General features: G+C 39.1%; 1 protein-coding gene across 5 annotated transcripts in view; it reads left to right on the top strand.

Moving 5' to 3' along the window:
- Positions 1-26933, top strand: part of nrip1 (nuclear receptor interacting protein 1) — a 118831-nt gene that overhangs the window by 21857 nt on the left and 70041 nt on the right. The gene's annotated exons all lie outside the window — the stretch shown is intronic.

Raw genomic sequence — 26933 nt, 5'->3', positions numbered from 1 at the left:
GTTGCAGTGAAGTAGCAGTGAGAAATGGTGGTAAGAGGAGCATTCTGATAACCATTTTCCTGGAAAAAAACAATACAGTGAACACCAGCAGAGAACTTATGCTACTAAAAAATAAGTATAATCATATTTTAGATTACTTTTAAACGTTGTGGTATGTTAACTTTAATTTTTGTCGTGTTAATTGGATGTAATTTTAATGAAAGGAGGTGGATAAAAATATTTAAAATATTCATGGACAATCATAGTCAAAGATAATTAAAAAATCTCTCCATCACTCTATGCTCCAGCAAGAGAAAAGAGTTAGATCTATTAGAGGAGAATAATTTTATAGTGACTTGTATGTATCAAATGAATTAATCAGAATTTATCAGCATGGATATTTTGATTTGTCCTCACTTTACAAATATATTGGTGTAATGCAGTCTTTTGATATACTAAAAACACCTAGGTGTACATTGTGTGTTCAGCACAGCTAGTGCACAGTAACCTTGATGTGAAATACTGCCTTCCAGCTTGTAGTATTTCAACATTTGCATAAAATATTCAGCCTACTGCCTTGGCTATTTGATATTAAGAATCCTAATTTACAGAGGTTTATATTTCAGCAAAAGAAGATTTACATTACAATTTCAGCTATTAAAATGTTTGTTTTCCATATAAATATGATGGAAAACATAGTCCATTTAAAAAATGTGTTTGTAATAACCCTGAAGAAGAAACTCACACATCTGTGCAGTATAAGCTGCCCCTAATTATGTGCCTGCCTCCCTTCCTTCTCCATATGCTGTGACCTTGTAGCCATTGACTTCAGTCTGGAACAATTTCAAAGTCATGTAAATGAATGTAATTAAGGTATTGCTTATCATCTTGCAGAGTTCAGAGGGAAGCACTCTGGCTAAAAAGGTTTGTTTACTTAATACAGAAGGTCAGCTATGGTTAAACTTTATTGCCTGAAACACTTTGGTAAAGCTTTTATTTAGTTCCTAAACGAAAAATGTTCAGAAATGCAAATAACACATTTGTTTCACCTCAGGGTGCTGCAGCTCTCTTTATTAAAGAAGTATATCTGCAGCATTATGTTAGTATATAACACATTGCCTATGCTTTAAAATGTGATATTAAATAAAGTTTTGTAATTCGGTTAGCAAGGGGATTTGTTAAGGCGCTACCGTGGTTCCAAGGCATAGCAGGAGAAACAATGAACCTTAATTGCTACATACCTGGGTAAATTACATTAAATGTTAGCAACCATAGTAACGGTACTAGTTTCAAACAGGCCTTTCTAATAATGCATCATGTAAAGAGATGCAATGTCAGATAACACAATTCTCCCCAGTAGTATGCATTGTTATACAAACCAATACAGGAAATGATTCATATCTGCTGGAGAGGTTCAGAAATGTAAAAAAATACCCCAAAAACTGTGAGCTTTATCATGCTCAATGTGTAAAAATCCTGCAAAGTTCAGTAAACTTTAATGACTTCATACAGTGGAATATAGTCTAGTGGCTAATACATTCATGTATTGAGATTGTTTTTTTTTCTTATAACTTAGATGAATAAAAGCTTTTTATCTGATTACATTTGGTAGTTTTTTTCAAGACGATGATCAGTGAGTGTTTTGCATTTCAGTTCTCCCATTTCAGCTATAATAATAATAAATTTTATTTATATTCCATCCTCTTTTCTCGAGGGGACTCAACTATTCATTCAAGTTTGTTTATAAATATAGTAGGTCCTCTATATCCACAAATATTGTATCCATGGATTCAACCAGGACTTGAAAATATTTCAAAACAATTCCAAAAAGCAAACCTTGATTTTGCCATTTTTAGTACAAGGGACACAATTTTTACAACATCATTGTATACAATGGGACTTGAGCACAGAGGCAGTTCAACCACCAGGCCAACTAGGCAGTTGCCTGTGGCGCCATCTTGTTGGGGGCGCCATCGAGGCAACTCCTGTCTCCTGTGGGCTGCCTCCGCAAGGTATTGAACTGCTTTTTCTGTTGATTTGTTATAAAACATGATGTTTTAGTGCTTCAATTGTAAAATCTTAATGTAATTTGATGTTTAATAGCCTTTTCCTTAATCCCTCCTTATTATCAAACATTTTCACTTATCCAACGCTTTTATTGGTTTGGGGGTGTGTGTGCCAAAATTCTGTTTGCCTACACTTGAAAAATACCTAGGGCCGGCTCTGATTGAGCATCAATGGTTTTTTTTTGGGGGGGGGGGGGGAGGAGGATCTTCACATATCTGGTGAAGTTGACTGTATCCCTTAAAGCAGTGGTTCTCAACCCCAGATGTTTTTTTGGCCTTCAATTCCCAGAAATCCTAATAGCTGGTAAATTGGCTGGGATTTCTGGGAGTTGTTAGGCCAAAAACATCTGGGGATCCCAGGTTGAGAACCACTGCCTTAAAACCTTAAGCCAGATAAACCTTGATAGTCTTTAAGGAATCTATATGAATTTGCAGAATGGTAAAATACTATAAGAAGGAGATGAGAAAGGGTATGTATTACAGCTGATGGGGTTGGTATCTTGAGCCAATGATTACCTTTTTCCTTTAGCCATTGTAGTCAGGATTAATTTTCCAGTCCTTAAGAGTGCTATCATACTATTGCAGGGCTGAAGATTGAAGCACATGTCTTTTTTCTTCAGTAATCCTGATAGACACTATACTTAAACCTGCTATCAAATTACAACATGAATTCTTTTTAAGGGGAATTAGGTCACACATCCAACTACTGCTGTAAATGAAACTACAAGTATGACTTTAAAAGCTGACTTTGCAAATAAAAAAGAATAGGAGGAATCATGTTCCCTTCATAAAGTGAAACGATTTATTGTTTTGTCATGTTTTCATGTTTCCATAAAATCATCATATACATCTTGTTAATTTTTGTGACTTTTTCTGATGCAGATTTATTCCATTTTGTGATCACATCATTTTAGTGTGACTTTATTGTGGAGATCCAGTTGAACGAGACTCATTCTTCATTGCTGAAAAATGCTTCTCGAGCAAGCATTCCCTTTAACCCCCGATACTTATTAGCTATTACAGTATTGGGGCTTTAGATAAAAAGGTTTTCCTTCATTCCTCTAGCCTATACATGCTATCTCTGAAATATTTAGCATTTATTCAATCACCCATCTAAGCAGCCAAACCATGCAAATAGAAAACCTTCCAGGTGTTTTTTTCAAGTACATAAAAGACCCCTCCTCTTCCTCTTTTTCTCTCTTCCTTTCTGCTGAGCTGTGTCTCTTTTTAAAACTTACCTGTAATTAGCCAGGACCTGGGCACTGCGCACATGCGTGCGCGCACACACACAAATATATTTGAATGTATCTTTAAATGTAGTTAATAAACTTTAGCTATGAAACTTGCATATTGCATGTTTGCCTTACTTTGCTAAAATGCTTGTGAACTCTGCTAAAAGAGAGTGAGGACCTCATCACATTGATGAAGTCCACCAGAGCAATTAGCCAGCCTCTGTGGTAAATCGCGGGGCAATCCCGATTCCCCACCTCGCCGGCAGCAATGCTCCCCCATCACATATGGGGAAGCGTTGGCGTGCGGCTTCTCCTCACACTGGCCCCAGTTTATCCATAGAACCCGCCAGAAGTTAGTTTATATTGTGTGATGGGCAGGGTAGGATTTCATCGATCAGCTGTGCTGCAAGCGTCCCTAGGATGCTTGCAGCCTATCATGTGATGAGGTTCTTAATCTTTATTGAACCATTCTATCTTTCCCACTCTAATTCAATATTCATAAATGCAGGATATGCTAGATAATTTTATGATTTATTTATTTTGATTATTTTTTTGGAGCCTACCCATGCTGGTTTGCTTGTATTTGGAGCTGCCCATAAACAAGACAAGCTGAAGGAGGCAGTGTGAGGACAGCTAAATTTAGCTAAAAGCTTTTACTTGCTAAATATATCACAATGAAAAATCTACAGTTTATTAATTATCTGGTGAACATAAGACTGGCTGTGATTAAATGTAAGCTTATAGATCAAGGTGCTATAATTTATAAGTCCAACCTAAATTTTTGGATTAATTCTGAGGCATTTTTAAATGTTTTGGAACTAAATGGATGATTGATAGACAATGCTGAAGAGTCTTTCTGAATTATGTATATGTATATAAGTAATTTAAAAATGACAAATGGCTTATAGGGTAAGTCTAATATCATTCTACATTTATATACCAACATAGTTGGAAATAAGTAGATACATGCTTGTTCATAATTGCTGTCTTAGGGCCCAACTATGTGTCCCATTAGACTATTTTAAAGAGTTGTTTGGGCTATTTATTTTTTTAAAGTTTTTATTTATATATTTAATGTTGTCTGTTTGGTATCAATATAGGGGTCATGAAGTGCTGTCAGGCAATAGATACATGTAAATAAATGAATAAGGGGATTCTTTCAGCCCTACAGCTACATGGAGATGGGGGTTATTGATGAGAAATTGCAGGGGTAGAATAATTTTAAGAAATAAATACAAAAAGGAAAAGAGAAAAGATACAGTCACCTGCTAACTCTTAAAGTAACATGTAGTTTGAGCAGCTGATATATTTTTAAGGGAAGGAGAAGTTTTACCATTTGAATGTATATGAATTAAAATTGGGTTCCTGTGAGTTTTTTGGGCTATATGGCCATGTTCCAGTAGCATTTCCTCCTAACATTTCACCTCCGTCTGTGGCCAGCATCTTCAGAGGTCTTTTGTAGATGAGACAAGTGGTGTGTGTGTGTCTGTCTGTCTATCTATCTATCTATCTATCTATCTATCTATCTATCTATATGTCTGTCTGTCTGTCTGTCTATCTATCTGTGGAGTGTTCAGGGTGGGAGAAAAAAACCTTGTCTATTTAAAGTAAGTGTGACTTAAAATTATTTCTGTAAGCATTTAATGTGCAAAACATGTTTATTCATAGTCATGGTGTTTAAACCCTTAGAAATATAGATTGTAATGTATAAAATGCAGACATCCTGTATTCTTCACTTTTTATCCTATTCCAAATATAGTGGAAGTAGCATATGTTGAAATTAATGCTGTCACATTAATCAATTAATTGGGTCAATTAATTGATTAACTTTGTTGGGCTCCATTAAATTATGGGGCCTGCTTAATTGGACATTGCCCCCATGTCATTCCGGAGGTCACCCTGTACTTTTTCCTGAGCACCTTTTTGCTGTTTGGTTCCTTTTTTCCTCAGCCTGGCACCCCTTTCACTAGGAAATTTAAAATCATACAAGAGAATTTGGTGTTTTGAGGTGACAAAGTCAAACAAAGGCTCAAAGGGCTCTGGGTGATGTCTCAATGTCCAATTGAACATATCTAACTGAGGATGATGTATATATTCCATTATCTGGGAACAGAATAGGTAGTTTGAGAGGGAGGTAATTATGTCATAATGCTTTTCTTTATTGTAACCGATCTTGAGTTATGACTTTCAGGATGGCTAGCATTTCATATTAAATATAATAGTATATACTCAAATCCAGAAATTTTAGTCAGAAAACAAATCACAAACCCCTGAATTGGCTTATTTGTGGGCCAATGTGAATATTATACTGTAACTCATATCAAAGGAAGGAAACATAACATTCTCTGAGCAGAATTGTGAAAGGCAAGATCTTAGTTCATCCCTGGAGAATCTAAAGAAGTACCAATCCCTTCTACCCTCTCAACGCTGATGCCTAGAGAGTGAAATGATGGCAGCAGCCAGGGCAGCTGAACCCCTTAGTCGGCATTAGTGCTTTTTCCTCTCCATAGAATGGTCCTCAGCTTTTTCATAGATCATATCAAAATCCATAATTTTGTTCCCCAAAGCTTCCCCCAACATATATATGAGGTCAACCTATACATGACTGTCAGGCTCACTTCAAAGGACCAGTCTGAACGCAGATCAGAGATAGCTGCTCTCAAATCCAATCTTTATTGAAGAATACATGACTTTGGAAAAGTCGAGAATGACCTAATGTTTACATACACTCATTTTTATCACCTCTGATGCAACGTAACACCACACGCAAATATCATCATCAAACCCCACCCTTTGTATCACATTTCTACTATTCCCACACACTATACCAATTATAATTGTTTATACTTTCAACCCTGAGTTCCCAGGCTCATTCTATCTTCTCCCGCCAGGTGCTTTCAGGGTTATTTATGTTATGACTCCAAGTCCAGGGCTTGGAAATCCAGCCCTGGGACTTGGTTCCATGACATGGCGCCCTCTTTTTCTTCGTCCTCCTCTTCGGTTCTTCTTTCATCACAATCCTGAAATAAATCAAACAATAAATTCTATGTGTCCATTTTGTCCAAAGTCCCCATATACTTTTTCAGTAAGCTGCGATGGAATACTGGGTGTATTTTCCCCAAACTTTTTGGCAATGCCAACTGGAAAGTTACTTCATTGATAACACCCTGTATTCTGAATGGTCCAATATATTTGGGGCCCAATTTTCTCGAAGGTAGCCCCAATTTGATGTTTTGGGTACTTAACCACACTAGATCTCCTTTCCCCAATTTATCGCCTTCCACCCTTTTTCTGTCTGCGAATGTTTTATACTTTTTGTGTGCTTCCTTTAAGGATGCAGTCACTTGACTCCAGCATTCTAGCATTTGAGTTTTCCATTTCCCTGCCCCTGTTTCTTCATTCTCTGTCCATCTTGGCAACTGGGGCAGAGGCTGTATTTCATACCCGTAAACTACTTCAAAGGGAGTTTTATTTGTTGCTGAATGTATAGTCGAATTAAAAGCTATTTCCGCAAAAGCCAGCCACCGAGACCAGTCATTTTGTCTCATGTTAGAGTACATTCGAAGGAACTGCCCAAGCGTCTGTTGAGTACGTTCTACTGCCCCGTTTGTCATGGGGTGAAAAGCAGAACTTAGACTCCTTTCTGCTCCTAGCATTTCCAAGAATTTTTCCCAAAATTTTGCTGTGAATTGAACTCCTCTGTCACTGACCACTCTACTGGGACATCCATGTAGTTTGTAAATATGGTTTATGTATAATTCCACTAGTTTCTCTGCCGATGGTAATTTCGTCAGTGCTATAAAGTGGGCCTGTTTAGAAAACAGGTCTAATACTGTCCAAATATAACGATGTCCTTTGCTAACCGGCAGTTCCCCCACAAAGTCCATAGCTACACATTCCCAAGGTCTGGTAGGTTCCGCTACTGTTTGTAATAATCCCATTGGCTTCCCTCCTTTCGATTTATTTCTGGCACAATCATCACATTGAACAACATGATTCTTTATGTCCTTCCTCATTCCTGGCCACCAACAATGTTTTGCTATTGCCTTTGTTGTTTTTGTAATTCCTGTATGACCAGCGCTCTGGTTATTGTGAAAACGATGCAAAATCTTAATCCTTAATATGGCTGGGATATACAGTTTCTTGTTCACAAACCAAAATCCCCCCTTCTGCTCCCCCTTTTCTGCGTTGGATGCGATCCACTGATCTCCTTCATAAGACTGTTTCAGTTCTTTTCCCCAACTATTTTCCCCGTCGAGTTCAAAAATAGCAGTGTTCTCTTTTTGGGTTTGCGCTCTTGTCCTGACAGCTAAGCCCCATTGTTTATCAGAGAATATTTTTCCCTCTTTTGCTGTGGTCGTGCCTTCATGTTGAGGCATGCGTGAAAGAGCATCTGCCAAGACATTCTGCTTCCCTTGGAAAAACTTTAATTGGAAATCGAATCTGCTGAAGTATTGTGCCCATCTAATTTGTTTGGGGGACAATTTTCGAGGAGATTTTAAATACTGGAGGTTCTTATGGTCAGACCAAATTTCAAATGGGATTCCGCTCCCTTCGAGGAAGTGTCGCCAGCATTCTAAGGCTTTTAATATGGCTAATGCCTCTTTTTCCCATATGGGCCAACATTTTTCAGTTTCACTGAACTTCCGGGACAAATATCCACAAGGTTTTAAGTTCCCATTTTGATCCTTTTGCAATAGTACTGCCCCGTATGCACAGTCTGAAGCATCGCAATGGATTACGAAAGGGCTCCTGATATCAGGGTGTTTTAGGATGGGTTCTTCTGTGAAGCATCCTTTTAGGGTTTCAAATGCCTTTTGGCATTCTGGCGTCCAACTCAGTTTGGCGCCAGGAGCTTTCACTTTTGCTGTCTCCCCTTTCCCTTTTGTTTTTAAAAGCTCAGTAAGGGGTGCGGTTATTTGCGCGAAGCCTTTTATGAAGGATCTATAAAAATTTGCAAACCCCAGAAATGATTGCAATTGCCTCCTTGTTTGAGGTACTCCCCATTCTTTTACGTCTGATACTTTAGACGGGTCCATAGCTAACCCTTCTGGAGATATCCGATACCCCAGAAAGTCAATTTGAGTTTTATTAAATTCACATTTGGACAGTTTTGCGTACAGCTTTGCTTCCCTTAGTCTCTGCAAAACTTCCCGGACCAATTCCACGTGCTTTTCTTTATCTTCACTCACGATCAAGATATCATCAAGAAATATGAATACCCCTCGGTACAACAATGGGTGCAGTATTTCATTTATAAGCTGCATAAAGCAACTGCCGCCATTTTTAATCCAAATGGCAAAATTTTATATTCAAAATGGCCGAATGCGCATGAAAATGCAGTTTTCCAAGTATCCTCAGGTTTGATTCTTAATTTATGATATGCTTCAATTAAATCAAGTTTAGTAAATATGCTCCCTTTCTTCAATACGGTAATTAAATCCTTTACTAAAGGCATAGGGTATTTATTGTCCTTAGTAATTGCATTTAAATTTCTATAGTCAGTGCACAATCTTAGGGAGTTGTCTTTCTTTCTCCTAAATAACACTGGGGCTCCGAGAGGAGAATTGGATGGCTTAATAAAGCCTCGCGCCAGGTTCTTATCAATATATTTCCTCAATTCCTCCTTCTCCTGAACAGACATGGGATACACTTTTGGTTTTGGTAAGTTTGCTCCTGGGGTTATTTCAATTTCTACTTCTATATTCCTCTTGGGAGGTAATTTACTTGCCTCTTTCTGATTGAAAACATCCACAAAGTCTCTGTATTCCGGTGGCAATAGCTGTGGGTCTATTTCACCTGCTTCATCTCCCTCGTCCTCCTCTCCTGCTATTTTGCTTATCTCCCATTGCGTCTGTTGTTCTTTAAATGCTAGGCTCTTTCCTCTCCAATCTACTTCAGGATTTGCCTGTTCGAGCCATGGGATCCCTAGTATTACGTGGTATGTGGCAATAATGGCTATCACAAAGGATATTCTTCCTTCCCATTTGCCTATTTTACATGGGACCCCTCGTATTTCCTTTGTAGATACTTCCCCAGCAGCAACTGATCCATCTAGCTGCGAAAATGCAATTGGGGAGTCAAGTAATGTCTGCTGGCATTTCAGTGCTCCTGCTAGTTCCGGAGTTATAATGTTCCTAGAACAACCGCAATCCACGAATGCCCTGCAGGTGGCCCGATTCTCTAGCCCCGATAGGCAGATTGGCACTACTAGCATGCGTTTGTCTCGACTCACCAGCCTTTCCGGAGATTCTGGGGCTCGCACCTCCTCCTCCGCTCGCCTCCCGGCTGCTGGCTTGGGCTTTGAGGGTTTTGGCGGCTCCCCCTTCCGGGCCCAACATTCCGCTGCTCGATGGCCCGTCTTCCCACATACAAAGCATCCCGGCTTGGGTTTGTTGTCATCTCCTTTGAAGGGGATCCCCGACCTCCCTCCGGGCCTTTCCTGCTTCCTCGTTTCTCCTCGACCTCTCGCCGCCGGTCTTTGCTGGCCGCCGCCGCCCCTGAAACGCTTCACCTGGGCCAGGGTGGATTCGACGCGCCCCGCTAGTTGTATCCAGCCCTGGAGTGTTTCTGGGTCGTCTCTATGCGCCGCCCAACTAAAAACCTCGGGGCGTAGTCCCTCTTTGAATATCTCCACTTTGGTCACTTCAGACCACTCTGGTACCTTTTCCGCGAGATGGAGGAATTCCTCTGCGTACTCGGGCACCGTTTTGTCCCTCTGCTTTATTCCTTTAAGCTGGTCTCGAGCCCTCAATTGCTCTAGCCGGTCTCTGAACCGGTTTTCCAGTGCGGCGAGGAAGCGGGGCACTGACCTCAGGCACGGGTCGCGTCTGGCATGTAGTTGCACATACCAGCTGGCCGCTCCTCTCTTTAGTGTGTTGCCGATGGCCCGAACCATGCTTGCTTCGGAGGGGAATGTGTGTGCATTGTCTTCTATATATCCTCTGACGCTAATGAGGAAAAAGTTCAGTTCAGATGATTCCCCTCCGTATTCCAGTTTGAGATCTTCCCTCCTTTGTATCCATTCTGCGGCCCGTTGCTGCTGTCTGGGAGGCATGGGGAAGGGTTGCATCGGGTTTCCTTGGACGGCCCCTTTGAACACGCCGCGCCCCACTCCGCCGGTCGTTCTGCGCGGCTCCCGAAATTCTGCCGCTGCTGTCGGCCCTTCTACCCATCCGAATGCGGGCCTCGCTGTCGCCCCCGCACCTCGCCTTCCCCCGTCGTACGGCACCTCCTCCTCCTCTTCCTGGATCTCCGGCTCCTCTCCGCCTTCGTCCGCTAATCCACTGGACCCGATCCCTGGCCTCAGTGGTCTTTCCACCCCGACGCCCATTCGAGGGGTTGGAAGTTGGGTTGGAAGTTCTGTTGGAGTTGGCGGCCTCAGAGTTCCCAGAGCTTGCTGGCGCTCCACTTCACGCACCATTCTGTCTCGGAACTCCAGTTCCTGCCAGTATTCTTCATCCCCCTCGCTCCTCGCCGCCACGGGGCTCTGCGTTGAGGCGCGCTGGCCCCTCTGGCTCCAATCTTCTTCCTTACGTGGCTCTGTCTCGGCGCCATATCGGGTGGGCTCCTTCTGGAGATTCTCTTCCAATAGTGGCACCAACCTCCCCACGGTTTCCGACAGCCTGGATAAATTCGTTTCCAGGATTGATAACCGCAGGGCCACGGTCTCCGGCATGCTTCCTCCAGATCCCCAACTGGTTTCTGCCGCCGCCGAAACGCCTCTTCCTCCTCTGGGAATCCTCTGGGTCACGCCGTTCGGCTTGGGGTACCCCGTAGAGGAAGCTATGGCTTGCAGCGTCTCTTCCCCCAACGGCCGGGCCCCTGGCAAAGGCCTCTCTGCTCCATTAGGGCTTTGATCTCCTTCTCCACTCATTATCACTTCACTGCGAATTCGCAGGAGGGTGAGAACAGGATTCTCGACTTAATTGTCAGGCTCACTTCAAAGGACCAGTCTGAACGCAGATCAGAGATAGCTGCTCTCAAATCCAATCTTTATTGAAGAATACATGACTTTGGAAAAGTCGAGAATGACCTAATGTTTACATACACTCATTTTTATCACCTCTGATGCAACGTAACACCACACGCAAATATCATCATCAAACCCCACCCTTTGTATCACATTTCTACTATTCCCACACACTATACCAATTATAATTGTTTATACTTTCAACCCTGAGTTCCCAGGCTCATTCTATCTTCTCCCGCCAGGTGCTTTCAGGGTTATTTATGTTATGACTCCAAGTCCAGGGCTTGGAAATCCAGCCCTGGGACTTGGTTCCATGACACATGACTGTATATGGTAAGTGCGGATGTTTACAATCTTCCATGCATCCCATGTTGGTGAACCAACACAGTGAGACTGAGGGTGAAAATAGTAGAACTAGTTGTTATTTCCTGTGAGATAAATAATTGTGAAACATATACTGAGCTGATACTATGCATTTTTGGTTCTAGTTATTAATTAACTGAGATAGTTCGCTGTCAGGCGATAGCCTCAATTGAAATGTATTAGGTACTCTCTGAAAGCAAACTCAAATGGCCAAAATAGGTCTGACAAGAAGCATAAAGCATCTATTCTATCCACAACATAAATAATTAATTCATTAGCTACAGAACATTGCATATAAGTAAAATAAAAACCACACAGTACATACTGCCTTTATATGCATATTTTAATATCAAACATGAACATCTTAATATTAAATTTTGAATTTTGAAAAACAACACTTTATGAAACTGCTTCTTAGAAATATTTGTTTGGAGAACAATTCCTTTGCATTCTTAATACACTTTCCCAAAATCCATTTTTATATTATTGTATAAGTAAGCAGTGATCAGCAATTTTGAAACTAATGTATTAAAATGACTGACATCAGCTAAAATTCTTTAAAGGTGCTTGTTCAATCAGCCTTGAAACAGAAATTGCAAACTCTTTGACAGGCTGCTTGAAATGCTGTCTAATTTTCAATGTGTAACCGAGAAGAACTTGCATATTTTTGTGCTGAATGCTAGTTTCCAGCAGTACAACAAAACATGGAACACGATTCTTGTTTTGTGTATTGCTGTAGTTGCAAACTAGCAACAGTATACATTGTAGACTTTTTCCTTTGTCCCCTTCCCGCTTCACTGTTTCCGCAATCCATTGTATTTATGTATATGAAATCAACTTGGGGGGAGAGATAAAGCATTACAGAAGATACAACCCCAAGCTCTATTTATTCATGAAACTGCAGACACACTATAATGTAATATGAACCATTTTAATAAGGTTAAATTGTGCATTAATATATGAAACTAACTGACATCTGGAAGTAGCACTTAGTTCAAAAGGTAATGTTTTCCCCTGACGTTAAGTCAAGTCGTGACCAACTCTGGGGGTTGGTGCTCATCTCCATTTCTAAGCTGAAGAGCCGGCATTGTCCATAGACATCTCCAGGTCATGTGGCTGGCATGATTGCATGGAGCGCAGTTACCTTCCCGCTGGAGCGGGACCTATTGATCTACTCACATTTGCATGTTTTAGAACTGCTAGGTTGGCAGGAGCTGGAGCTAACAGCGGGCGCTCATTCCACTCCCGGGATTTTAACCTGGGACCGTTCGGTCCGCAAGTTCAGCAGCTCAGCGCTTTAACATACTTCGCCACTGGGGCTTCCAAAACTTAGTAGACTTGAGCGATCCATGAAAAAAATGTTTCTAAACTCGCTTCAAAAGTAGGGGGCGCTGGCGCTTCATTTCTGAAACTACTTCCGAAGTTAGGCCCAAAAAAGTTTCAAAACTTAAGAATATTTGGAATATTCAAAATTAATTCGTTAATGGCAGGCGCACATGCGCAGTGGCCAAAAACAGCACCGGGGGGGGGGGACTTTACAGGACTCCCCTGCCCTCATTTTTGAGCTATTTTCTTCAAACTTGGTATAGTGGTAGAACCCATTTAACACTGCTAGCTCAGAATGTTTCCCTTATCCTCTGACTTTTGGCGAATTTTCATAGCTTTTATAATAAACCATTTTTTAATAATTGCAGAAATCTGTTCCTGGTTTGAAAGTCTTATTTCCTGTTTCATTGGGTTGTCTTTACTTTGAAAGTTATTGTTCTACTTCAGAAACTTTGTTTTTGTGGCTGAAACTTTGTTAAATTGGTGGACAGTGTCCCAGGAAACCATAATGTGTTCCATGTCCCTTGCGCAGACAAAGTTCAGGCAGTGTCATACATTTTGCCATGTTTCTATGACAGAACCAATTAGGAAATGATATTTATCACCCAGGAAAATAAATCATAGTACACCATCAAATCATTCCTGACAGAAGGCCATCACCCTTTGAATAAGGAAATCAGTTCCTGGTTTGAAAGTGCTATTTCCTGCTTCATTGGCTTTTCTGGGGCTGAGAGTGTGTGACTTGCCCAAGTGGGTGGCTGAGTGGGGAATCAAGCCACAATTGGAGTCCAACACTCAAACCTCTCCCTCCCTCCCTCTCTCCCTCCCTCTCCCTCTCCCTCTCTCTCTAAACTTCTCATACCTTCCAAGAATTCACATACCATATGAAAGTTTTGTCAAGCTGGTCAGAGGAGGGCAACTAAAATGATCTAGGGTCTGCCCTGGAGACTAGGACACAATGGAACAATGGCTTTAAACTACAGGAAAGGAGATTTCACCTGAACATTAAGAAGAAATTCCTCACTGTGAGGGCTGTTTGGCAGTGGAACTCTCTCTCCTGGAATGTGGTGGAGGTTCCTTCTTTGGAGGCTTTTAAGCAGAGGCTGTATGGCCATCTGTCAGGGGTGCTTTGAATGCGATTTCCTGCTTCTTGGCAGAAAGGGGGTGGACTGGCTGTCCCATGAGGTCTCTTCCAACTCTATGATTCTAAGTGAGGACAAAAGGGGTGGGGAATGTTAAGAAGAGAGAGGGCCTGGGACATCTGGGAATTGTCGTTTTAAAGTGGGCATAGTACTATTGGAGAAACGTCTGCTTCAGCCTAATGCTTTTATAAATGGTAAAAATTCAGAGGCTTCGTTCTCCTGCTTTTTGAAAGTTATTGGGATGAAATTTGCCACAATTGAAGCAAAAATTAACCACTCTTTGCCTATCAAGTTTCATAATGTTTGACCCATCCACAGATTTTTGGGGAATTTTGAAACAACATTTTTTAAAAACGCTACCAGAACAATGGCCATGCCTCTCCCTCCCTCTGCCTTCCACCCCGATTGGCTTAGCGCAAGGCTTCTGGGAAATGGAATTTTGTCCAGGCAACGGCTGCTGGCTTCATTTCTACTTAAATAAATGGTGAAAATTCAGAGGCTTTGTTCTCCTTCTTTTTGAAAGCTATTGGGATGAAATTTGCCACAATCGAAGCAAAAATTAACCACTCTTTGCCTATCAAGGTTCATAATGTTTGATCCATCCACTGGGGAATTTTGAAACAACATTTTTTTCTAAATGCTACTAAAACGATGGCCACGCCTCTCCCTCCCACTTCCTTCCAACCTGATTGGCTGAGAGGCATGCCAACATGGCTTCACCTCTCAGAGGGGCTACAGCTACATCCAAAGACATCAGAAACAGATGAAAAAAGGGGCTTTTTTATTCAAATTCTTAATATTAGGGAGGCAGTGAGCACATGTTTCAAAAATCGCTTCAAAAGTGCTTTCAAACCGAATTTGAAACGAATTTAACGAACAAAAGAAAAATTTGCTCAACCCTAGCACGTAGCCCTAAACCTGCAAACAAAAAAGATTTTGTGCCTCTGGGTGTACCATTTATTTAAATCTCTGAATGCTGTATTATTCAAAAGCTACGTGGAAATAGATACCAGATATTTTACTATAATCAATAGTAACTGAACTTTATAAGGCAGTTGGTATAGATATATTTTGATGTATTGGATATCTATTAAAACCCATATTCCAAAGCACAAATGATCACAATTCCTTACTCTGAAATAGCAAAATGGGTTAGAAAGATCTTGTTCCTGTACTTACTGTCTCTTCAGTTATTACAGGCAGTCCCCAAGTTACAAACAAGATAGGTTCTGGAGGTTTATTCATACATATACATACATACATACATACATACATACATACATACATACATAGGCCTTTGATAGCATTGAGAAGGGTAAACATCCCTGTGGGGTTTGTTTTGCCCTCTGTGCCCCTGTTCAGAAGATTTCACCTCACTTTCTGTCCCTGTGATAATTGGATTTTGAAAAAAAATGGCTTTTTATGGAAACAAGGATTGGTGATAAAGCTTCACTGGAGACATCTTTTCCCCATGATAACTCTTCCAGGAAAGAATTTCTCTTCTTAGGGGTAGATTTTTCTTACTTCCTATTGTCTCACTCCCGTTCTTCACTATGAGTTGTTTATAAGTCAGGTGTTTGTAACTCAGGAACTGCCTGTACTCTTGTCTCCAAGCAACATAAAGAACTGTAGTTCAATAAGTGATAATAATTCAGCACTACTGCCTTGGATAGACATCTGTTTACCTTCGTGATCCTCTACTTTCAGCAGACCCTGAGAATTTTGCAGCTGAAGCTAAGTTGCTGTCTTTATTTGCTGATTGACCAAACATTATACAAGAAGTTTGCTTTTTTATGTGAAAAACAAGCTCTTTGCCTGGGATTAGACTCCTGTCATCTGTGAAAAGAATGGTGGCCATAATACTTGATATGTGAACATCTAAGGCTGGGATCCTATACTCACATAGCACTAAGTAGTGGAGGAAAAATAATCAATCTTAATTTGCTTACTGAATTACAAATTAAATGTGATGCACTTTGATGAACATGGTCTATTATGTTGTAATTTAGTTGCATCTTTCCTTTGTGTATGTTAACAGAGTGACATGTGGTATACATACTTTGCTGTGGGTTTCCAAGCACACTATGTAAAAAGCACATTTTTATGATATGTGTTCTGTTGTAACTATGATGGATTCTATACCAGAATATCGTTGCAAATTTAACTATAATTACCTAATTTAAAAGCTACCTTTCCATGCTCTATTTCATATACCATACATAGATGCACACATTTCCTGGGGGGGGGGGGGGGGGTGTTCCAGTCCCATTATCATTCAGGTTGCCTTTTCTATATCCCCTTTTATCCCTACAGTATGCTTTGTCAGGTGTTTACCTTTATAAGAGTAACCCTTCTCAATAAACAGGCCTCAAAGCCTTAAATAAGAACCTAAGGCTGTTCTTCTGTAGTACCGTACATCTTTAATGTAATATGCAGCCATTAAATTAATTTTCACTCTGAAAAAGAAAGCACCTCGACACATCTGGCTTCTGTCTCTGTGTGAATAGAACTGGAAGGTCACTGTTAACATCCATCAGTATGTGTCAGATGTGTTACATTTATGTTGCATGTGACACTAAGCTGGAGAACCTTTTAAACTTCAAATAGAAATGTTTTTCAGGTCCCACTTTTCTTTTTCCAGGATGCCTTCAGGACTCATATTAAATATTGATATACTCACTGCAGTTTGAAACATGTAGCACATTATTATATTCTATTCAAGGTTTGCTAATTTGCCTTTTTACACGCAGTGTTATATGTTTTATTCTGAAACAGTCCAATTTGGCTCATGTACAAGAGCACGGGAATGCAATTGTAATGGCCTTTAAAGAGCAATGGGAAAATGTGAAAAATAATATTCATTAGGCTATGGGACTAGCATTATAACTAAAAACAATTTAGAATCTTCTTGAAACCCCTTTCCTCAAAACACTTCAATCCTAAAATTATGCTCAGTCGTATAGTCGTTTCTGACCTCATAAAATTGTATTGCTATTAAAAAAAAACTTCATCTGCATATGGAAGGATACCAAGGATGGAGTCAATCTAGTCTTCCTAGGGAGGGAGTGTCAGAGCCTTAGGGGCAGCCACTGAAAAAGCCCTGTCATGTTCAACCACCAACTCTATCTGGTAAGATGTTGAGGCTGAAAGAAGGGCCTTTCTTGAGGATCTCATGAACCTGGGAAGGCTCATATTGGACAGTGTGATCTGTTGAATAATCATATGATCCTGTAACAAGTCTCAGTTAATACTCTGGATGGAGCTCATTATATCAACTGACATCTCCTCTTCTAGGGCAACCCCACTTAGAACATATTATGTATATATGTGCATTTCATAGACTGTTCTTTGGCAAAGAATACTCAGAGAAGGCTTTGTCAGCCTTCCTCTGAAATACAGCTTAAAGCACCTGGTGTTTGTTGGTGGTCTCCCATCTTAATTACTAAGTAGAGCTAACACTACTTAGCTTCCAAGATCAGAGATGCAATTAATGCATGTGTCACAATGGCTAAATCAAGCATCTTTAGAAATGGGCATGGTTGGAGCACTAACTTTAAGTCTGCAAAAACATATCTGTCCACCATAGAAATTTGGGCTACCAGGTTCAAAGAGTAATCCCAAACTGTAAACCTGTGTCTTCAGGGAAAGTGTTACGTTACCAAGAATAGGCTGAATTTTTATGCCCTTATTCATCTTTTGGCTGGCCAAGATAATCTCTGTCCTGACTGAGCTTCAATTTGTTCACTTTCATCTAGAGCCTCATTGAAAGTATGGTACAAATGAAGATGGATTTCACCAGCATATTAGTTGCACCAAGGTAATGAAAGCTGTTTCAAAAGCAGACATGAACCCAAATCTAGTTTCATCCAGGAATCATGACTTGGGAGGCCACTACGTCGTCTGTTGATATGCTAAAAAACTGGATGTTGGACATGGGCAGGAAACTTGATAAGGCTTTTAGGATGTTGGAACTCTCTTTTGTAATGCAGTGCTGACTTTATCTTAACCCATTTGTCCATTTGTCTTTTAATTATCCAAAAAGGAGTCTCATTGACATATGATGGGTCTTACATCTTCAAGGATCTTGTTGAGGAGGGTGATTACAGAATAGTCTTGTTTTATAGTCCACATACGCAAAGCAGCTGAACTGGATGAATAGTAGTCAGTAGTCCTGCAGAATAGAGTCAAGCAGAGGCTCAGCAAAAGTCAACCACAGCAGACAATAACCTCTTCCTCCCTACAACCAATATTCATAGTCTTCTCTTTCTCATCTAAGTGCTGTAAATATGTTACATTGAGATGACAGTGTAATGTTGCAGTTTCTCTTTAAGCTTTCTATAATCCTTTCTGTGATTCTACATTAATAGCAATAAAATGTGTCCTTTTCCTATAATTTATTTTATGTTGTATTGAGGGAGGCAAGTGATCTAGGAGTCCTGCTTTATTGGTATTAATTTATAACACTAAAAGTCTTAGCAAAGCAGATGTTTGGAAAAAAAGGGTGCCTCATAGAAGAACACCTACCCCTCACCCCACCCCCAATCTTTCATCCTTGCCAGGTTAGTGACCTAGGATGATTCATCTGACATACGTTGGGGCCTGACAGCTTTAGAAAGCAATATAAGGACCTTTGGATTTGGATTGGGAAAGACCCAAAGTGTGGGTACAAGTGTTGGGGATAACACAGATTGTTACATAGGAGACTATCAATGATTAAAGCATGTTCACATATTAGTTTCTAATTACTTGCCTTAGTGAATTTGAAGCAACATGGGATTCCTTTTAAACCGGTAGGGAAAATACATGCAAATGTGTGTGTATATACAGTAGAGTCTCACTTATCCAACATTCGCTTATCCAACGTTCTGGATTACCCAACGCATTTTTGTAGTCAATGTTTTCAATACATCGTGATATTTTGGTGCTAAATTCGTAAATACAGTAATTACTACATAGCATTACTACGTATTTTTAGCCTAATTCTTGGTTTTTTGTTTTGCCATATAAATTTTGTGATTTCCCTATTCCATTTTTTAAAAAGGAAGTTATTTCTAATTATTGGAATTGTCTGGTAAAGAAACAGTATTTGTGGCAGGATTGACATTTTAATAATAGCTATTCTTCCTAGTATCGAGAAGTTTTTATATTTCCATTTCTCCAAATCTCTTTTTATTTTTAGCCAAAGTTGCTCATAGTTGTTTTTTAGCAGTTTTGCATTACTCGGTGTTAAAGTCACCCCTAGATATTTCACTTTATTTTCTATTCTTATTCCTGTTTTTAGCTGTATCGATTCTTTTGTGTTTCTGTCCACATTTTTAGTTAATATTTTTGTTTTTTGTTTATTTAGTTTAAAGCCAGCTACTTTGCCGAAATTTTCTATTTTATCTATCCAATTGGTTATGCTATCTTTTGGGTTTTCAATTATGCATACTACATCGTCCGCATAGACCCTACGTATTGAACTACTTTTTCTGTCAAATTTGTTTTATAACATGATGTTTTGGTGCTTAATTTGTAAAATCATAACCTAATTTGATGTCTAATAAGCTTCTCCTTAATCTCTCCTTATTATCCAACATATTCGCTTATGGGTTCTGCTGGCCCATTTATGTTGGATAAGTGAGACTCTACTGTATAACTGCTTTAACCATTGAATACTTATTGACCTGTTATTTTTCAAGTAAAGACAGTTTTAAAAGCACATTGCCTGATAGGTGTGAGATATTTGCATTATGCTGTTTTAGTGACCTTGAGGACTTCTTTGCGACTACAGGCAGTCCCTGAGTTACAAACATCTGACTTGCATCTGACTCCTAGTTACAAACTAGGGAGTGACACAACAGGAAGTGAGAGGAAATCTACCCCTGGGAAGGGAAATTCAACCTATAAATGTTATTACGGGGAAAAAACTGTCTCAACTGAAGATTTATCACCAATCCTTATTTCCACAACAACCCAAACTTTCCAAAGTCCCAACTGTCAGAGGGACAGAAAGTGAGGCCAAATCTTATGAATAGAGGCACACACAGAAAAACAAGCATTATAGGGGTGTTAACCCTTCCCTATGCTATACAAAACTAAACAAATCTATTTTTGGCTGGAATTACACGTAAAAAATGTAACTTTTCAAACTTACATACAAATTTAATTTAAGAAAAAACCTAAAGAACCTGTTTCGTTTGTAGCCCAAGAGTTGCCTGCATGTTTTTAGCAGAAGTGGAAAATTCTCAACACAGCCATTTAAGAAAAACCTTGTGAGTTATGTTTCACACCGTGCTCAGATATTTATGGATTTCCTCAAAGTTTGATATGGTAAATATTTCTATCAAGGAATACGTAAAAAGCTGATTAATGAGTTATTGAAGATAACATTTTCAGGGATTTTGGAGCCCTGGGAAAAGACCAGGTTTTCATGAAGGGTAAATTTGGGGGAAGAGGAAACACAGAAATATATATTTTTTTCATTACTCTTTAGGCATGTGAAGTCACATTGTTATAAACTAGTTGATCCATGGCTATAATACATTTTAAACACTATGTATTCATACATGTGGCATGTGGAGTATGAACAGATTCTTATTGTTTTCTTTTCCCCTTATTTGAGTAATTCAGTTAAGACAGGAGAAGTACAGATTTGGTTTCTCGGATCAGGAATAGAATATAGGAAACAATATATTGGAACTTAATATAGACAAGACATCAGGGAAGGGAAGAACGTTGAAAAATATTCACAAAATGTAAAAATTAGGGGTTGGGAAACTGATGAAAAAGAATCCTGATCTTTACAATTTGGGACTTACTCTTGTTGGGGAATCAAGGAGCCATTAAGCTCAAATCACCCTTTTTATGAGGTAATTTCCCATTAAAATAACAGAGTGTATGGAAGCATTTATTCCAGTGCAGCAGTGAGTCTTACGCGGTGTGAGTTTAGGAAAGCCTTTGTCTTCTTCAGGGTGGCAAAGGACCGCAAAGCCAGCTTCAAAGTTTAAAAGCATTTATTGAGGTATAAAGAAATCCATTGATGGATAGAAAGGTTTGGAGCTAACTAGCTTATCTAATCTGATCTAATACGCATAGACGGACCAAAATAACAAAGATCTAGATAGCTACATCTTGACTGCAAGAGGAGACAAAAATGCGTCCTCTCTCTGGAACAAAGCAGGAAGAATGAATGGCGACTAACCTCGTGGTGGGTCTCTTTCTTCTCTAGGGCCATAAGCATTCCAAAGGCCAAATTGGGGAAGTTAGATCAACTCCTAGGAGAGATCACATTTCTAAAGCATCAAAGGGTGAGGTTGACCTAAACAGGACAGGAAAGAAGAAACAATAGTTAAGTCTAATCAAAGCATGCATAGGACTGGGGGAAGGTGTCCCTAACTGTTTTCTAGGCTTCCCATCTAATCATAGAGACTTAGGCAGTGCAGGATGACATTTTCCCAACAACTCTTTCTGGTATAGAAAACAAATATGGAGATATTATTTCCTACACTGAAGATTTTGTTTCTTATGCAGAAATTGTTGTAATTGTGTAGTCAGTCTATGTAAAATTTATTCATGCTTTGGGTCCCTGTGCACTCGGGGGGGTGTTTACTCCAATCAGTTAGATCTAGCCTGATTACTCTTGCCTAGAGTTTGAGTCCAGGTTACCTACTGGATCACCTTCTCCTGCACAATCTGCTCTTTTGAACACTGAGGCCCTCTGGAAGGCTACTATTCCAACCAGCCAGAACCTGATTGGTGAATGTCACCCAGATGACCTTTTGATTGCCCATCTCATGACTGTGGAATGAACTACTGAAAGAGATTGGACAACCAAATGAGGTGTCAGAATTTAAAATGCAATTAAAGAGCCATCCCTTCTGGCATACCTTCCCAATCAACTTTCAGTCATGAGTTTTGATTTACATTCTGTTGCAACTATGTGTCAATTTTGTATCTGTGTTTGGTATAAGTTTTCATGTGAGTGTGTTTATCTATGTAATTTATTGTATTTTATGTTCATTTGTTTTTGAATTTGTTGTACCCCGCCTTGAGCCACCAGGAGAGGCAGGTAATAAATAAATGTATTATTATTATTATTATTATTATTATTATTATTATTATTATTATTACGACTACTGCTACTATTACTATTAGAGTACCTTTTCTTCTGCTACTCCTAGATTGTGGAATGATTTACTAGAAGAGATTTCACGAATGAGTACGCTGTTCAAATCCAACATAGCATTAAGATCAATCTCCTGCAGCAGGCCTATATAGCTGATTTTTAAATTATGAATTGTATATTGGTTGTTTTAATATCTTGTGCATTTTTGTAAAAATATTTTAACTAGGCTATGTGTTATGTGTTTTTTAGTGATTGTATGTGTTGCATTGGAATATGATGTTGTTCTGCACTTAGATCCATGTGGATATGTGGATAAGAAATGAGAATGAGAATGTGCATAGAAAATGACATTTCACACATGTAATACTGCAAAAAAAAATGCAGGTTTTTTTAAAAAAACAAACAACCATGTGCAAGTTTTTCATAGAGTAATTCCCAAATTGTGAACAGGTTTCAAAAACTCTATGAGGCTTTGTTGCTGAGGGAAGAAAATTATAGTAATTATACATTGCTTCAAGTAGTTAGTGAAGAATTACATCCCTACCAAACGAAGTTGTTTTTTTTTGTCCTCATTAGTTTGCTACAAAACATTCCCTTATTCAGAATTTTTTTACCCCTTGTTCAATAAAAATAGTGTCAATGTACCTCACAGTGTTTTCATCAATCAAAAAATTAGATGGGTTTATGCTTTCCCAAAGGAGTAATCTCATGCTGTCAAGATGTTAATTGACCCAGACTTTTTTGTGGAGGTTCAAGTGACCTCTGTAATGATTATTACCTTTTGTGTGCTACAGCTGGTATGCCAGCTGCAGCTCTCAGACTTACTTACTGCCAGACCTGACATGTGGAGCTGTATTTGAAAACATTTAAAAATCTTAAGTTATTCCACAGCAGGATTGGCAACGTTGTCAAATCCAAGGATGATACTGATGGGGGCCTTCGAGGTCCCATGCAGATCATGATCTTTGTGTTGTCCACCCCAAACTAGCATATAGTTGTTTGGCTGCTCAGTTGGAATCAATTTCACCAGCAGCTGGTCTGTTTTTGAGAATTTAGAGTGCTTTTAAGACATGAATATACTGAAATATTTTCTCAAATTTTATTATCATTTGAATTTTTTGTTTAAAGGACCTCCTATGAATGAGCAATTACTGTTGTGAATGAGTCTTCTGAGGCTGTGAGTAATAATGGTGAGATCAGGAGAGGAAGGAAGAATCCTCGTGAGGAGGGCTCGCTGGAAGATTTATATAGAAAGAGAATCAGGGAGATTGATGAGGAATCTTCTGAGGAAGTTTCATGTGAGGATATGGGAGAGGGTGTTGAGGTGGAAATGGATGCTGAGGAACCAGTGGTGACGGAGGAAGCTGGCATAGATTGGGCACGGGCTCTGGAAGGACTTGGGGAGGAATCTGGATCCATGGATGCTATTGATGCTGGAGAGGGTTGGGTATCTTCAGAAGCAGATCCCACATGGTCTGCCTGGAGGAATGAGGGTGGTTCCACAGGAGTGGACAGAGTTGGGTGTGGGCAGAATTATATTGATTCTGATGAAGAATTTGGGGTGCCTGATCAAGGGCTTTGGCTGTTTGGAGCTCAGATTCTGATGAAGAATTTGGGACACCTGATCCTAGGGCGTTGGAAGTTTGGACGCCCAAGGAAACCTAAATAAGTTGGGGATGTTTGGCCACTATGCTTTGCGTGTGGTAAGGTGTTGCTGGGCGCCATTGGGTTTCCTGTACGTGACTCTGAAAACTGGCTTGGGACTTTGCAACAGATCTGCTGTTCGCCTTCGTTGTTTTGGCTTTCTGTGCCATTCCGTGATGTGGACCTTCTTTTGATGACATCAACTCCTTGGATCTTGGACTGGAATTCAACTCGGCTTTGCTCTTTGCTCCCAAAACGTGTTTTGGCATTCTCAATTCCGTGGCTTCTTTCTGTTGCTGACACTAGCTTCGCTCTTGACCCTGACTGCTTATCCCGACTTCGGACCAGCTTGACGACGTTTTCCTGCTCTGCTCCTTCAACTCCTGGCTTGGCTTTTGCTCCTGCAGCGGTTTGACGCTGCTTGCTTAATCCGACGTCCGACCGGCTTGACGACGCTTTCCTGCTCTTCTCCTTTAACTCCTTGGTCTTTGCTCCAGCAGTGGTTTACTGCGGGCTCGCCAGCGTCTTTCTGTTCTGCTTGCTTTGCTGCTCTTAACAGAGAGTTCTCCAGCCCTGTTTCGGTGTTTGTTTTGGTTTAAAGCTACTTTTGTACTCCTGAATTTTGGGAAAGTTTTGGGGGCTTCGTAGCTGTTTGCTTTTGTTTGTTTCACCATTTCAAGCCCGTTTTGTGCTTTTGGGCTGAGTTCAAGTATTTTATGCTTAGTCCGGAATTTATCTCTGGTTAATCCGGATTATATGTCAGTTTGTGTTTCTGACATTTCTTTTGTTTTAACTACTTAATAACACTGAAGTTTAAGTATTTTAAGTTTCTGCTAATTCTTTGAACTATTTTTGGACTATTACTTTAATAAACTATATTTTGCTCTCAGTTGGCGTCTGACTTTTGACAATTACTTTCCAAATTAATTGACCTATTTTTGGAATTGGGTACAATAAATAATGGTTTCCTCTGCCTTAAAAAATTAAAAGCAACTAAATATGTTGCATTTCTGCATTTAATGTTTCTTTATGCACTTTTCTTTTGTTTAAACCAGATTTATTCCTTTTGATTTAAACAACATGAATCATCTTGAGAGTGGTAAAATTTGCAATTAAATCAACACCGTGTATTAACATCACTTTGCTCATACACTGATCACTTTTGTCAGAATTTAATCTGGAAATTAGCCGATAAAATTTTGGTATGTGCATCTTGTCAGGGAATATTGTCAAGTCAGAATACCAGGATACCTTTACAGCACAGAGTGGCAACATTCCAAATTTTTCCTTGAGCTGTGCTTGGAAGCAGTGGCAATTTAAGTAAACTGGGATTGGAGATGCAGCTTTCACTTAAAACATTAATGATCTGAAATTGTGAAAAATAATCGGTGTTCAGTTTAGGGTGGCGTCACCTACCTAGAGTCATCTATTAAGTTTTATTCCATTGTGTTTTTTTAGTACTCGGCTGAGTGCATTTTCTTTATTTTGGTATGGTGTTGTTAATTAAAGTGTGATTGTGAGTGAGGAAAACAATCTTGTTTAGAGCACATCTATCCCATGTTAAAATAATTCAAATGCCTCTCATGATTTGATTTAAACTTTTTTCATTCTCTTTTTTTGGGCACCTTGTTTTGGATGTGTGTTATGGAATGTCTTCATTTTTTATTGGGTTGATTTTTCACCTTTCTCTAACAATGTGATTCAAGGTGGTTTATTGTAAAACCAAATAAAACAAATACAACAACAATACACAAGTTTATCATAAAATGGACTGATTGTATGTCTTGAGTACTTACATACATTATTATGTTATGTTTAGGTATTGTATGGTTTTAAGTTGTTGTATGGTTCCTGCTATGTTGGAAACCACCCTGAGTCCTGAGTCCATTGAGGAGATAGGGCGGTATATAAATAATAATAATAATAATAATAATAATAATAATAATAATAATAATATAATAATAATAATAATAATAATAATAATAATAAAATTACTGCAATTTGATTCAGAATTTGGTTAGTGTCTATAATTTTGGGGAAAAACCTCTGTTTGGATTCACTACAATGCTAGGCATTTGTAGTGAAGAACTACTTATGCATAAATATTATGAGTGGATCTTATCGAACCAAAATATTGTTTCAATATTGGAATTTACAGTGGCTTTGATAAATTTAAAATTACCAAGATTTATCTATACCTCTCAACCCCCCCCCCCCCCTTTTAAAAGCTGGACTTATTAAGGGGGAAAACATATTTTCTAGCCACTAGATAAGTTGTATGGGTTTTTTGTTACATCCGTTCTTTTCAAAGATAATGAAAGAGCACTGATACTTATACTTGCAAAGAATTCAACCATTTCTTATATGTTCTACTTGCCATGATTTAACTTGAGATCTTTTTCATTGGGCACAAACAAATATAATTGGTATGCAGAGCTTCCTGAATTGTGATATGTTGGCAGTCTATAGACTTTAGATAGGTACCCCTTATTACCTATTTTATTAATTCTTACTCGTTATATCAATGGATTTGTGAGAGTTTCCTGATTGTTTCATTGGTCCTAGTGAAATCAAAATTATTCTCGTTTTAATCATTATAACATGGGCAATAGATTCTCTCCGCTATCTTACTTTAATTGGGTTTCACAGTTTCCATGGAATTTCCACAGCTGCTTTGAGTCTCCTAGCCACTTTACATCTCCTTGTTTAAGGAAAAAGTGGGGTATAAAAACATAATAATAATAATAATAATAATAATAATAATAATAATAATAACAACAGCAGCTTTTTAAATAATTCAGAATAGTATGAATATTGCATTTGCTGCATTGTTTTGGAAATTACATGTTATGTTCAAAGCACATATGCGAGTTGGTGTTGATTTAGTATTCATAGGTTCTCAAACATAGTAATGACAACTAAATATTACCAAACTTTGCCAAGAAAAAATAAATTTATAATGAACATGGGGCAAAGTTGTTTTACATTAATATGCATATTTTGCTACAGCATAAAAATTAACCAGTGCCCTCAATTGCCATGAACAGTGGTCATGCTGGCTGGATTCTAAGAAATGTAGTCCAAAAAGATAAACTGTCCAAG

This window comes from Anolis carolinensis, chromosome 3, assembly GCF_035594765.1.
Source record: "Anolis carolinensis isolate JA03-04 chromosome 3, rAnoCar3.1.pri, whole genome shotgun sequence".
Taxonomy (NCBI): Eukaryota; Metazoa; Chordata; class Lepidosauria; order Squamata; family Dactyloidae; genus Anolis; species Anolis carolinensis.
Note: the sequence above shows the minus strand (reverse complement) of the source record. Positions and strands in the feature narration are given on the sequence as shown.